The following is an 11,829-nucleotide window of genomic DNA, read 5'->3' on the forward strand; positions in this document are numbered from 1 at the left end:
AGAATTATTTACAAGTGTTAGAACTATTATTGGAAATATATACAAAATATATTCGCCATGACTTTATTTATTAAATAATCGGAGGTGGGATTTTCACAAAACTAAACGTGATAAATATATATTCGGTAAATATATTTTGTCACAACACTGTTTATGATTATTTTGTGAAAATGTATAAATATTATTTTTAGAGTAAAAATGATATTTACTAACTTGTCAAACCCAAAACAATACCAACGCTTATACGACAAGCATAAAAGTTACAACGGTGATTACTATTACCATCTAATCATTAAAACGTAACTTACGCATTACGCGGAAATATTCACCAACACGTATGTTGTCAACGTATTATTTTGGAAAGTATTGTGTAAAGAGAAAATATATTATTTTTGAGAAAAATAATTATATTTTGGAAAGAGAAATAAAAATATATTAAGTGGGACTTAATGAGATAGTATAAATACACATGTATTTAAATCCCCCATCCTTGGGAAGGAAAGTAAAATACCAAGTATGTACACGAAACGGTTGTCTAACCGTCTCCTAAAAATGTAAGTTATAAAGCTAAGGCACGGCCATCCGTCTAATAGAATTAGCACCTGTAGGTCGTTGCACAGCTTCGGATATTCGGATTACTTGGTAGAGATACGCATTCACTGTGAGTTCATGTCCCCCTTTTCTCTAACTGTTTTCAGTTTACTTAACTGCGGGGGTGAAATACATGTTACTATGATTTACGAGTACTTTACAACGGTATGTTTAACGTAAGGAGGTGTTATACGATCATGTGAGTGGATAGGAACAACATGGGGCCATTAGTCCTCATGGAGGGACCGAGGGACAGGAGCGGTAGATCTATCTGGGTGTAGCGAGCCCAGCCCCCGGCCAAACTAGAAACGGACCGTGGGGTGACTTTGTCCACATACTTTGCCGTGGCGAAATCTGCTAGGTTTGAGTCTCCCTATTTGCACTTCACATATGTCAGTGGCCTTGCAAACCATTGATGATCACAAGTCCTCTTACACTGCTACATACCACAACTATTTTTATACTCACAAATGTTTTACATACTCACCTACACGTGAACTCGCTCAACATTATTGTTGATTTTTCAACTCACATGTATTTCAGGAAATTAAACGGATCTGGCACGGTATGGAACGTTTTCCGCTGCACTGGTCATGAAGTCATCAGGGTTTAGGGTTGTGTCTCTTACCTGGACAAGACACAATCCCTAAATCACGTTTATGTTTTGTTATAAGTTGTAATGTTACTGAACAAGGTTATGGTTGCATGTTAAAAACAATGGTATTGTATGATGTTTTCAAAAACTTAATGGATGACTTGCATGGTTTTTAAAATTCATATAGCTTTGTTATGATTAAGCTATGGTATTAAGAAGTCACACAAATTAACCACGCTTCCGCAAAGCCAGGGTGTGACAGCGAGGACGTCAACGATTGAGGAAACTTTCTTACTCGCTGCTGAGATAAACGACAAGCGAGTTAAGGCTGGTTACTAGGATAAAGCCTCGAAGAATCTGCATCAAGTTACCACTGCTTCAACCGCTGAAACCGTTGTCGCACCGCAGTCTTCAAAATCCTTCCGTCGCAAGAGGAAGAACAACAACAACAACAACAACAACAACAACAACAACAACAATAGCAAAAATTGCGCTGTTATAGCTTCCGCTCCTCTCCGAGCTGTACCTGCTCAACAGCAGCCTCAACATCGCCAAGTAGCGGCACCGGTTACCCATGCACCGCTGGCCAAGCGTGCATACACTGGTCCTCACCTGGCTTGCCCTACTTGTACTTATCACCATCCAGTGGGAATCGCTTGCAGATACTATGTGCATTGCAATATGTACGGCCATTTCACCGCCAACTGCCGTACAGGTCCACGTCAAGCTCTAGCTCCAGCTCAAGGTCAAGCTCCTGCTCAACAAGCTCTACTTCCTACTCCTCAAGGCCAACAAGCGGCTCCTACACCCGCGATCCACGCTAGACCTTGCTTTGCGTGTGGGGATCCCAACCACTTCGCAAACATGTTTCCGAATCGAGTGGTGAAGCAAGAGCCACACCAGAAGCAGCCCCAGCAACAACAACAGCAGCAGCAGCCAGCAGTACGCGGATGTACTTTCAACATCAACGTCCGTCAAGCTCAAGCCGATAACAATGTGGTCAATGGTACGTTCCTTGTGAATGGTGTATATGCTTCGTGTTTATTTGATACTGGAGCCGATAACTGTTTTGTGTCGTTAGAATTCGAAAAGCTCCTTAATCGTAAGCGCGCCCATCTCCCTTCGTCATTCGATGTTGAAGTTGCCACCGGAAGAACCCTCACAATCAATTATGTGCTTTGTGATTGTACTCTCGAACTCAACAATCACATCTTTCCTATCGACCTTATTCCGATGCAGCTCGGTAGTTTCGATATCATAGTAGGCATGGATTTTCTTCGCGAGAATCGTGCTGAAGTTGTTTGTTTCGATAAGATGATTCGCTTCTCGCTCCCTAATGGTGATCTGTTGTGTGTATACGGTGAAGTCGCTTCGAAGAAACTCCAACTCATGTCGTGTGTCCAAGCTAGCAAGTATCTCCGCAAGGAATACCAAGCTTTCTTGGCTCACGTAGTAGTAGCGGAGAAAAAGGAAGTTAAGACAATCGATAAGGTGCCTGTGGTTTGTGATTTTCCAAACGTCTTTCTTGATGATCTACCTGGTTTACCCACGAGTCGTGATATTGATTCTCGTATCGACCTCATTCCTGGAGCCAATCCTGTTGCTAAATCTCCTTATCGCATCGCTCAGTCCGAAATGCGCGAACTCTCTAGTCAACTCCAGGAATTACTTGACAATGGCTTTATTCGCCCTAGCACCTCTCCTTGGGGCGCACCAGTCCTTTTCATCAAAAAGAAGGATGGGTCGTTCCGGATGTGCATCGATTATAGGGAGTTGATGTCACACCCCCAAATTCCACCTGCGGAGTACCATCCGCTTGTGGGCGTGACTGACCAGGATCCAGCCACCAATTATACTGAATAATTGAATTAATAGCCAAAGTAATACTTACTAACCATACGATTAGCAAATATCAAGTTCAGAGTTTAAAGTTTTAAGTTCAAATAGTAGTAAGTAGCGGAAGCATAAGTAAAACAGTTTTAAACAAGGTTCATAGTTCATGTTTATTTAACACCCAACACAGGGGTGGACGAACACTACACATCCCCAAGCAGCAGCTCCTCAGTCACTGGTTACCTGCAAAGCATGCAGTAAGGTGTCAACAATAATGCTGAGTGAGTTCACTAGTTGTCCAGTTTTAATTACCAAAAACTTGTTTCACCAGTTAATTTACTCGTTTATACATGCCATGGGGAGCTACCCCAAAAGTTAGCGACTAAACTGTTTTTCCAATACCGAACACTAGGTAACCGTTTGCGTTTCCGCAGGATGCCCCGATGTCAATGTTCTATCATCATTGACGGATGCCTGAGTACATTAGTTCACGACCGATCCCATACCATGGCACGGTGTGAGGTTGGTAAGACCTAAATAGCGCTATCAACTAATAACCCGTTCGCCTGGCCCCGGCGACTAATCGGTATTATGTAGTAGGGACTTGAGTGATAGAGTTTCGTTTAGTGCCGTTGGTTGCAATCCGTATAAACAGTAATTAACTAAAGGTTCCCAATAACAAGGGAAGAAAAGTAAGTTGTATCCCTCATAAGGGGATAGTGTTGATTGTAGTTCCGTTTCCCAAACCACCGGGAACGCATGCTTTAGGTTGTGAACTCACCTTGGGTTGCTCGGTAGATTAAATACCCGGTCAATCACGTTGGTCACCACGTCCTAGCATGGTTACCAAATATAGGTCAAGTTGGGGTACAAGTAATCACGTATAGCAAACACGTATAGACACACTTAAAATGCACACATTCGACAGTTGGGTTATTGGGCCCGTTCTAACGTTCACAACAGTAACAGATACACAAGCAGTCCAGTCAACAGATAGTCCAACAAGCTTTTGGCCCAATAACACTTAGGTAGCCCAGTCGAGACAAGGGCGGTTTCGACTCGAGAATACACAGTCTCGAGTCGCAACCGAGGGTTCCGACTCGCAACCTCGGTCTCGGTTCATCATGCTTTGGTCTCGAGTCGCAACCAGGGATTCCGACTCGCAACCTCGGTTTCGGTTCATCATGTGCTGCTTGCGAGTCGCAACCGGGAGATCTCGACGAATCACGTTTTGGTCTCGAGTCGCAACCAAGGGTTCCGACTCGCAACCACTGTTACGTGCACCTGAATCCTTCTAGAACCTGTCCTATGTACTAGCCAATGAAATTCTGTTTTTGTGTGATTGTGTACTATCCAACCATATTGCACCAACATGTTTTCTTGTCTAACACATAATAAAATCGGATCAAAACAAGCATTTTCAAATATTTTAATGACATTCATGTTGTTCTTCACGTGTTCATCCCACTTTTAAACACATAATCACAAGGTTCTTCATATGAAATATCAGGATCAAAGACCACACATTTATCACAAATCATCATAACATAATCGGACATAATTGGTATCATCATTATAGGTTCCTAAATCTAGCATGTTTCATTAATAAACAAGAACCCATAAGATCAAGAAATCAAGCATATCATACGGTCAAAACATCATCAAAGTAACAACACACGGTTCGACTTCTAACTAGCTAAAACATGTTCATCATCATCATTAGTGACATTTCTAAGTTAAAAACATGGCAACACTTATCATCATACTTCAAGGATCATAGCAAACACCTAAAAACACTAACCGGTTGATGTTGTGGGTGCGAATGATCAAAGCTTCCACTTCCGAGTGATGGTTCCGAGTAGAAATCCGGGAGTCTTGATGCTACGGTTGGATCCGAGAGAGATGAGAGGGTGAGGAGGTGATCTTGGTTTGCTAGGGTTTTAGGGTTTTAGTGAGAGGTAGAGAGTGTGAGAGTTGAGAGAGTGAAATGAATGAGAGTGTAAAGGAGAGTGTGGTGGGGGTTTTGGGTTTTTATACCCGTTTCAAGGCCGGCACATTTGGTTCCGAGTGGCATGGCCCAACCGGCCCAAATGTTCATTGTTCACTCGAGACCGGGTGGTCTCGAGTTGGGTTTCGTAGTCTCGGCCCACTACACACACGTACCTATATATATATATATATATATATATATATATATATATATATATATATATATATATATATATATATATATATATATATATATATATATATATATATATATATATATATATATATATATATATATATATAGTACATACACATAATGCAAGGATCACATAAAACATCTAAACAATACGTAACTTTCATTTAATAAACAATATATATACACAAGGATATACAAGATAATGCTCGGGGAAATCCCAGAGTGTCACAGTTGAATAAGCTGACAATCAAGAATCGTTATCCCCTGCCTCGAATCGATGATATGTCTGATCAATTGCAAGGTGCTACATGTTTCTCGAAGATCGATTTATGCTCAGGCTATCACCAGTTACGTATTTAGGAGGAAGATATACCGAAAACCACCTTCTGAACCCGCTATGGCCATTATGAATTCGTCGTAATGCCCTTTGGTTTAACCAACGCACCCACGGTTTTCATGGATTTGATGAACCGTGTGTGCAAACCATTTCTTGACCATTCGTCGTCGTGTTCATCGATATTATCCTTATCTATTCGAAGTAAAAAACCGAACACGCGCAACATCTATGTTTGGTTCTCGAGTTACTCTAGGGGAATCGACTCTATGCCAAGTTCTCAAAGTGCGAATTTTGGCTAGAGGAGGTTCAATTCCTCGGTTACATCGATAATAGTCAAGGTATCAACGTGTTGGGATTGAACCCTATCAGAGGAACATATAATTAAAGCCAAAACTGGATCAGAGCAGTGGATCCGAAATAAGCAGATGTTATGTATACAAGACTTTCCCCTTGAAAGTGATTCTAACAACTGATGACCTCCAATCCACTGATCTTTACAACTGCTGACCTACAACTGCTGATCAAGTCAAAGACTGATGAAGACTAAAGCCCTGCTGATCAATCTACTGTTATGGGTCAAGCACTGCTGAAGTTCTCAAGTACTGCTGGAGTCACAACAGTGGAAGGATATAACAGTAGTTTAGTTTGTTTTATGTAATATATTGTAATCAGCTGTTTGACAATAGTGCTTGTACTAGATCAGTGGTTGTAATTTGTTAGGTTGTTAAGTGTCGCTTTCATGGTGACGTCAGCTTAGATGCTTCAGTGGTTTGATGTACACAATAAATAGAACAGTTTGCTCTGTTCTATTCAAGGAGTTTTCTCCTTCAATTCTATCATCTTGTACAATCAACCATGGAGCTCGAGCTGAGGGGGAGTTTTAGTATGTAAGCATGTAATCTTTTGATTATAATCTTTCGATTCCAATGAGATTCACATGTTTATGAAAACTTTTGTTCCCTTGATTGTGTTTACAAAGTTTGTTTCATTTCTGCTGCATTAGATATCTGTTTTACATCAATTCATTGTTTAATTATTACAAACAAACACAATTATGAGGACCTCAGATCCTAACAATTGATATCAGAGCTTGGACAGTCAAATTCGATCTAACAATCAATTTGACATAATAGTTCAGCTTAAAATTTATTGATACTAAGGTTGGTCGTATTTGTTGAAAAACAAAAGTAAAGGATAATTACGTTTAAAGTTGGTTATTCAGAAAACTTTTGTAAAACAACAAAGATGTCATTTATCACATAGGATTCACATAACACTGATAATCTGATATAAACTACCGATGATTGTTAAAGTTGTTAAAATTTAATAATCTCGGTTTGGATATAATTTTTCATAGATCTATGAGTGTTTGTGATAAAAACTATGATTGGTTCCATGATTAACTGTTGCTACGGGTTTATCTCATGTCACTGTCAAGCTAGTATAAGTGAGAATGTTTCAACGGGGTGTCACATCATTCCCCCGTTAGTTTGGAATTTCGTCCCGAAATTCGGTTGTAGCTTCAGTGCTGGGGTTTTCGTTTGGGAACAACTGGGGATACTTGTGCTTCATCTGGTCTTCCCGCTCCCAGGTAAACTCTGGGCCACGTCGCGAGTTCCAACGGACTCGTACAAGAGGTATCTGGCTACGTTTGAGGATTTTGATCTCTCGATCCGTGATCTCAATCGGTTCCTCAGTAAAGTTTAGCTGTTCATCAATAGTTAGTTCCTTGAAAGGAATTACGAGCGTTTCATCTGATAGACACTTCTTCAGATTAGACACGTGAAATACGTTGTGTACCGCACTCAGTTCTTCAGGCAGGTTCAATCTATAAGCAACCTTACCAATTTTCTCGGTAATTTCGAATGGTCCAATATATCGCGGATTAAGCTTGCCCCGTTTACCAAAGCGAACCACACCCTTCCAGGGTGAGACTTTAAGTAGAACCCGGTCACCGACCTGGAATTCTAGTGGTTTCCTACGCTTATCAGCATAGTCTTTCTGACGGTCATGAGCTGCCGCCATGCGTTGTCTGATCTGGGCAATCTTTTCCGTTGTATCTACCACCATCTCTGGGCCCGTGATTTGACTATCACCGATTTCCGCCCAGCAGAGAGGTGACCGGCATTTACGACCGTACAATGCCTCAAAAGGTGCTACCTAAATACTAGTGTGGTAGCTGTTGTTGTAGGAGAATTCCACTAGCGGTAGATGCTTCTCCCAATTCTTGCCAAAATCGATCACACATGCTCTAAGCATGTCTTCTAGGGTTTGGATGGTGCGTTCGGACTGTCCATCCGTTTGCGGGTGATAAGCGGTGCTCATGTCGAAACGTGAGCCAAAGGATTTGTGCATAGCTTGCCACAATTCCAAAGTAAAACGAGCATCTCGGTCGGAAATAATTGAGGTTGGCACCCCGTGCCTCGAAACTGCTTCCTTTAAGTAAATCTCCGCCAAGGTAGAAAACTTGTCTGTTTCCTTAATAGCCAGAAAGTGCGCGGACTTGGTCAATCGATCTACTATTACCCAAATGGTGTCATTTCCACGTTGAGACCTAGGTAGCCCTGTAACAAAATCCATGGAAATTTGCTCCCATTTCCATTTCGGGATTTCTGGTTGTTGGAGTAGGCCTGCCGGCTTCTGGTACTCTGTCTTGACTCTTGCGCAAGTCAAACATTTGCTGACATATGTTGCTATGTGGGCCTTCATGCCAGGCCACCAATATGTCGTCCTCAAGTCGTGGTACATCTTGTCCGAACCAGGATGTACTGAGTAACGGGACTTGTGGGCTTCGTCCATCACGAGTTCACGTAAATCTCCATAGAGTGGAACCCAAATGCGCCCTATACGTAGTAGGCGCCATCTTCTTTTTGTTCTAATCGCTGTCTCGATCCTCACAGAGACTCAGCCCTGATGTTTTCCGGTTTCAATGCTTCGACTTGAGCATTTCGGATCTGGGTGGGGAGGTTAGACTGGATGGTAAGTTGCAATGCTCGCACGCGCTTTGGTATAGTGTCCTTTCGGCTGAGGGCGTCTGCCACGACATTGGCCTTGCCCGGATGGTACTTGATGGCGCATTCGTAGTCATTCAAGAGTTCGACCCATCAACGTTGTCGCATGTTTAATTCCTTTTGCCTAAAGATATGCTCGAGACTCCTGTGATCGGTGTAAATAGTGCACTTGGTACCGTACAGGTAATGTCTCCATATCTTAAGAGCAAAGATCACTGCTCCCAATTCCAAATCATGCGTAGTGTAGTTCCTTTCATGCGTCTTAAGTTGTCGAGAGGCGTAGGCAATAACTTTCTCGCGTTGCATTAACACGCAACCGAGCCCATGGATAGACGCATCGCAGTAAACCACAAAGTCGTCAGTGCCTTCAGGCAACGAGAGAATAGGAGCGCTACAGAGGTTATACTTTAGCCTTTGAAAGGCCGACTCCTGAGCTTCATTCCACTTGTAAACAATGCCTTTCTGAGTAAGAGTCGTGAGGGGTTGTGCAATCTTTGAGAATCCCTTGATGAATCTGCGGTAGTATCCTGCCAATCCCAAGAATTGGCGAACTTCGGTTGGAGTCTTGGGTGTAGGCCAATTCTTTATCGAGTCGATCTTAGCGGGGTCGACGTGAATGCCGTCCTTGTTGACCACGTGCCCAAGGAAATGGACTTCTCGGAGCCAGAAGTCACACTTCGAGAATTTGGCGTACAATTGCTCAATGCGTAAGAGTTCGAGGATAAGGCGTAGGTGTCGTTCATGCTCTGCTTAACTTTTCGAGTAGATCAGGATGTCGTCGATAAACACAATCACGAATTTGTCGAGGTAAGGCTTGCACACTCGGTTCATGAGATCCATGAAAACCGCAGGTGCGTTAGTCATTCCAAAAGGCATAACGAGGAACTCGTAATGACCATAACGAGTCCTGAATGCAGTCTTAGAGATGTCTTCATTACGAACTCTCAGCTGATGATAGCCTGATCGCAGGTCAATCTTAGAATAGTAGCTCGATCCTTGTAACTGATCGAATAGGTCGTCGATGCGCGGGAGAGGGTAACGATTCTTGATGGTAACCTTGTTCAGCTCACGATAGTCGATGCACATTCGGAATGTGCCATCCTTCTTCTTAACAAAGAGTACTGGTGCTCCCCAGGGTGATGAACTAGGACGGATAAATCCTTTATCCAATAGTTCCTGTAGTTGCGTAGAGAGTTCCTTCAGTTCTGCAGGGGCTAGACGATAAGGCGCACGAGCTATGGGTGCTGCTCCGGGAGCTAGCTCGATTTGGAATTCGACCTGACGGTGGGGAGGGAGTCCAGGTAGTTCCTCAGGAAATACCTCGGGATAGTCACGTACTACAGGAAAATCTTCAATCCTCTTTTCCTTTTCGTGGGTGTCGGTGATAAGTGCTAGGATAGCGGTGTGCCCTTTTTGTAAACACTTCTGGGCTTTAAGAAGCGAGATAATGCCTGTGACTTCTCCACCTTTGTTGCCTTGAACGATGAGGGGTTGGCCAGAACGACGTGGAATACGAACCGCTTTCTCTTGACAGAGGACCTCAGCGCGATGTTTGGATAACCAATCCATACCGATGACGACGTCGAAGCTTCCAAGTTTGACAGGGAAAAGATCGATACTAAACGTGTGACCAGACAATTCTAGTGTGCAGTCGTGGATCACGTGCGTGGCCTCGATGTTCCTACCATTAGCTATCTCGACGATGTGCTTAGAACTTAATAATGCTGGCGGGTGCTTAAGTTTCTTACTAATGCGAAGGGATACATAACTGGCATCGGCACCGGAATCAGATAACACAGAAACATAACGATCATCAAGTAGGAACTTACCCGCCACGACGTTGGGGTCGTTCCTTGCTTCTCCAGCTCCAATCACAAAAGCTCTTCCCCTTGCACCATTCCCAGCATTGTTGTTTTGCTCATTGTTCCCAGCTCCCTGGTTGTTGTTGCGATTCTGATTCAGTTCAGGGCAATCCTTTCGCATGTGCCCCCGTTGCCCCGCATTTAAAACATCCGCGGTTGTTTCCCTGCTGCTGTTGCTGTTGGGGTTGTTGCTGATTCTGCCTTGCTGGGAACTGACTTCTACAATCCTTGGCTTCGTGCCCCATCTTGTTGCATCACTGACACTGACCTTTGTTACATGCCCCATGGTGGTGCCTGTTACACTTGTTGCACTTAGGGTAGCTTCCCCGGTAGCCACCCTGTTGCTGAGTGCCTTTGTTGTTCTCAGTTTTCCTTTGCTGGGCTGGGGCTTGAGTAGAGTTAGCATCCTTGCCCTGATTTCCATCCCACTTTCGTTTGCCATCACTAGAAGTTCCTTCCGCAGCACTGATCCTTTTGGGCAACCTGCCCTCCTCCACAGCCTGGTTGGTGAGTTTGTGGGCAAGACGCACCACAGGCTGTATGGTAGTGAGGTTGGCCGAGGTCACATGGCTCCTGATTTCTGGGGCTAAGCCTTTGATGTACAATTCGATCCTTCGATACATGGGTCGGGACATGTTTGGGCAAAGTGCAGCATAGTCGTTGGACAGCTTGGTGTAGGTCTCAATCTCTGACCCAACCATCTTGAGACCATAGTACTCGTCCTCGAGTTTGTGGATGTCATCCCTGTGACAATACTCTTCCTTGATCATATCCTTGAAATCTTCCCATGCAGTAGCATTAGCAGTCTCCAAACCAAGCATTTGAATCTGCGCCTTCCACCACGAAAGCGCGCTTCCCTCAAGAGTACCAGTAGCAAACTTCACCCAATTAGCAGGGGGACACTCACAGACAGCGAAGACAGCTTCGACCTTCTCGATCCAGTGCAGAAGACCTATGGCACCCTCAGTGCCATTGAATGGAAGAGGCTTGCAATCCATGAAAGTCTTGAAGGTACAAACACGTGGTTGCATAGGCGCATGCTGACCTCCTGGGTGAGCTGCGAAAGCTGCAGCCACCGTGTTGATCAGGTTAGTGAACTGAGCCTGAGTCATGTTGACGTTTCCTCGTCCGCGTCCACTCATTGTCTTCAAAACCAGAAAACACAGTATGAGTGTGATGTCGTAACTTAGCGAGAATGAGATAGAAGAGGGGGGGCGTATCTATCTAATTGGGCAAACTAGTACGTATAGTAGAGCAGAAAACATAAGACAAACAAGCAAGTAAACATGGGTCCGAGCTATGAGGTCAGATAGGTCGAGCCTTGCACTTGGAGTGTAGTGTCGTCACGAGTCACGGGTTATAGTCTGGTTTTTCTCAAAAAGATTTTTCCCCTTTTTAAAACCTAGTTCACAATA

The sequence above is a fragment of the Helianthus annuus genome, chromosome 4, assembly GCF_002127325.2.
Source record: "Helianthus annuus cultivar XRQ/B chromosome 4, HanXRQr2.0-SUNRISE, whole genome shotgun sequence".
NCBI classification, from domain to species: domain Eukaryota; kingdom Viridiplantae; phylum Streptophyta; class Magnoliopsida; order Asterales; family Asteraceae; genus Helianthus; species Helianthus annuus.